Source organism: Nyctereutes procyonoides, unplaced genomic scaffold (assembly GCF_905146905.1).
Source record: "Nyctereutes procyonoides isolate TBG_1078 unplaced genomic scaffold, NYPRO_anot_genome, whole genome shotgun sequence".
Lineage (NCBI taxonomy): Eukaryota > Metazoa > Chordata > Mammalia > Carnivora > Canidae > Nyctereutes > Nyctereutes procyonoides.
The window spans coordinates 7,762,179-7,766,509 of NW_026575128.1; positions in this window are offsets into that span (position 1 = coordinate 7,762,179).

Below are 4,331 nucleotides of genomic sequence, written 5' to 3' on the forward strand. Positions count from 1 at the left end.
TGGCAGACCCCGGTGCCCCACCCCGCCCGGTGCCCCCAGCAGATACCTGCCCGCAGGCCCGCTGCCTGGGCCGACTTTGCCGGCGCCCACACCCTGGGCCCAGCGCCGGGTTCCTCTGCGGCCCAAGCGCAACGGCTCGGAGCGGAGCGCGGGCGCCGGGTTCGGGGTGCGGCGCCCAAGGCCCCGGGTGGGTGGGGGCGGGGCCGGGATGACCCGGGGGCACCTGCACTTGCCCCTGCCGCCCCGCCACTCGTGCACAAGCTCCGCACCTGCCGGGGGCCCTGCCCGGAACCACCGATGTGGCCCCAAACTGACATTTTTGGGGGTCGCTTACCGTGTGCCAAGCTCTGGGCTTCCCGTGTCCTAGCCAACCCACCAAGCTCGTGAAGTTAGTACCTTTGTTACCGGTGGGGCCTGGAGGAAACGCAGTCTGCGGGTCAGAGGGGGTCCGTCCAGAGCCCACCAGGAAGACGGGAGCTGGGATTCACACCCAGGCCCCCACCCTCCAGGCCCCACCCAACCGTCGCGGCCTTAGGGATCTGCCTATCCCTACTGAGCTGGGTTCAGCAGGTCCCCAGGGTGGAGGGGGAGCAGGGGGCAGTGGGGTCAGGGGCTCCCAGCCAGAGAGAAGGGCTAGGTTAGCAGTTTGCGGCCCAGTGAGCTCACCTCTCTCCCTGGATGGGCTTCATTAAACTCAGAACTGATGCGGCACTTTGCCTGCCCAGGGTTCCGGGGCCCCGGGGGTCAGGGGTCCACCCAGGAAAGGGAGAGCGAGCCAGATGACTGGGAGAAGAGTGGATGGGAAGAGACCAGCCACGGCCACCTCCTGGCTGGGGGGCCCAACCCCTCTTTTAACCTCCCCCATGCACCTTCCTTCCTTCATTCCCCAGGATTGGCTGAGCACCCCAGGTGAGATGCGGGCACCGAGGACGCATGCAGGTGAGCAAACTGGCACAGTCCCTGCTCTCCTGAGGCCTGTATTCTAGTGCAAGGAGAAAGACCGCACACTAGCGAAGTAAATAAGCACTAATTACAGAGGAAACGAGGGCTCTGACAGAAACTAACCATCACCACGTGTGCCAGTGCCTCGCCTTTGGGCATAGAAAAGGGAAAGTATCACGGAATGGCCTCCAGGGAAAGCCACGGGCATCCGACCCTCAGCCTAGGCCAGTGTGAGTTTTCAAGGGCCTTGGATCGACAACTGGGTGGCCCATGCAGAATGAAAAATGTCCCCTTCGTGGGCCGGTAAAGAGGCAGCAGAAATATGGCCCTGGTCTGGCTCTTCACCCGGGGAACCTCAGGACCCTGGTCACCTGCCCTATAAAGACTGGACAAAGGACCCCAACTGGTAGAGGGAAGGCATAGGGGAGGACAGGGGGAGGGGAATGGTGGCAGCATCAGATGGATGGCCAGGTAGGCCTCCTTGAGGAGCTCAGGTGTAACACTGTAGATGAGACAGAAGGAGAATCCTTTTTTTTTTTTTTTTTTTAATAAAATGGTGTTGAAAATTCTTATGAAAACCACATTTCTGGCACATAGTAGGCACTCAACAAATACATGTTGGATGAATTAATGCTATATCATTTGTAAAGTACCTGGCATACAGTCGGCGCCCAATACACAGCTTTGCTCTTTAAAGAAGGCCTGAGTTCCTGGGAATGTTGACTCTCAATTTTGAAATCCCAGCTTCATTCGCCTTTGATTTTCATTATAAAATTGAAGATGTGCTCCTTTGGGGAAAATTCTGAGGACCTAGACTGAATAAAATTATAGTTAAGAATGTAGAAAACCTTTTAAGATAGTGTATTTAAAGGAAAAGTGATCATTTCTGATGAAATATTAATAGTTCTGAAAATGTCACTCAGTGTTTGTGCTGCTTGGCATTTGGTTGGCTAACACCCATGCTTAGAGCAGAAGGCCAACAGCCCGGCCCTGCCCCGGCCACAGGATTCTGGAAAGTTAGCCAGCTCACTGGCTCCTGTTCCTTCTCCCCCCACAGCAGGAGGCTAGGCAACAGGGGCTAAATTGGAAAGGATTGAAAAAAAATAAAATAAAATAAAATAAAATTCAGCAGGGATAGGGAATAAAGATAGGGGCATGTTTCTTGGAGCACACAGCTGAGGTTTCCAGAAGATTCTGCAGAAAACATAAGCGAAGTAATTCGAAATTGTATAAAACTATGTCTGATATGGTAGCTGCTAGCCACATATGGATGGCTATTTTCATTTTAATCCTATTTTAATGTAAATTAAGTTAAAATCTGAGCTCCTTAGTTACATCGGCCACATTTCAAATGCCGCATGTGGCTCGCGGCTGCCATTTTGGACTGCGCGGAGGGCGGGGGGGGGGGGGCATCTGCGTGGTCATGAGACACATGGGCTCTAGAGCCAGACTACCTGGACTCGATTTCTGAGTTCATGGGTTCTGGCGACAGATTACCCTGTGCCTTGGCCTGTTAGTTCTCTAGGGATGCCGCAGAAAGGGAGGCTAAACCCGAGAAATGCATTTCTTCCCGGTTCCGGAAGCTTGGAATTCCAAGACCAGGGTGTCAGCAGGGCCTCTCGTGGGCTCCTGGCTGGCTGTCTTCTCCCTGTACCTTCATATGGTCTTCCCTCGGTGCACCTGTCCTCCTCTTATCAGGACCCCGGTCATACCAGATTAGGAGCCAATCCTGAGTCTCATTTTACCTTAATCACTCTTTAAAGTTTCCATCTCCACCTAGAGCCATATTTTGAGTTTTTTGGGGGGGGTTGTTAGGGCTTCAACATATGAATTTGGAGGGACACTATTTAGCTCCTAACACTTGGTCGTATCTATAAAACGGGATGATAACGAAGAACACCTGCTTTGCAGAATCGTGGTGGAAGTGCTATTCCTGAGTAACGACTTAACACACGGGACGCGTGGCCCGTAAGAGACGCACAGCAGTGCCGTATATCCGTCCCTTTGTTGATTACGCTGAAATGTGTGCTACCGGGTTTCTAAATAACAGCTTTTGTGCAACGCGTAGGGAGGGGAGGACTTGAGCTGCACTGGGGAAATTGCTCTGTGAGGAAGGGACAGACTCAAGTCATCAACTAAGCCCTTCCAGGCTTTGTTCATTTTTGAGCGCCTGCCACGGGCCAAGATTGTGCAAGACACAGGGTGAAGAGATGAATAAAACCTCTAACTTAGACGTCATCACAGGCGCGTGAAGGGAGCGAAGCTTTCCAGAAGTCCCCGGCACACAGCAGATGTGGGGACATCAGAGCCTGTTGGGGTCCTGCTCAATGTATGTCGTGGTGTCCCTGCAGCACGCAGGCGTCTCGGTGCCCAGCGCATGGAGTGGTGTCCGTGGAATGGGTGACCGTTGAATGCGGGGACCAGGCCGCCATTGGCACCTTGAACGGTGGGTTCGATTGGTTTGAACAAATCTACTGCCTGTTACTGCCCTCGTGATGCTGGGTGGATTGCTTGCCCCCAGTATACCCCCGTTTGCTCATCTGGTGAAACGGGGACGATAAAATGCTGACCTCGTGGAGCTGCTGGGTGACAGGTACAGAGCTCAGGACAGGGGGCCAGTGAATGTTAGCTACCATTATCTAGGATTCCGAGAGCCTCGTTTTTCAGTCTGGAAGCAGGAAAACCTCAGGAAGAAGCAACTCTCCCTCCCCACTCCCCAGCCGAAGCCTCCACTCACTCACGGGCCTTGGTCGCTGTCACCTGCGTGGCCAGGGTGGGGAACGCGTCCAGGTGGGTGCAGCCTGCGCTCTGTTAAGACCTTCATGGCCCAAAACCAGCTTCCTCTTGGAGGGCCCTATCCCTCATCTAACATAGTTTAAACACACCCACCTCTCACCACAAATATAACTTTTTTGGCTGGAAAAGAAAATTGAAAGGATTTTTGCCATTTTGCTTTTGAAAATGTTTGGCCATGAGTGATTTATTTAATCTACGGTCGGCTCTCATTTCTTACCGCTCTTGGTGCTTTACCTGGGAAATCTTGCACAGCAAGGAGACTCCAACCTACAAATTGTCATCAAACGTGATGAAATTTTCATGACTACTAAATCCAGCCATTAATGAAGCTGACGTAACGTCACATTTTCCATTTAATTATTTACTGATTTTATTTTATTTATTTTTGTATTTACTGATTTTAATGTTGCAGTTTTCTATACTTGGTATTGTGGAGCTAATGAAAACACGTTTAGGTCTCAAACTTCCTTGCAGGCCCCCCAAGCCCCATAGAGGACCCCCCTTCATCCCCAGGCCAACGGTGCCCTAAGGGGTCCGGCTGCCCAGAGAGGGGGCCGGGGTGGGGGCGGATGCTGAGGGGGATACCAGGTAAA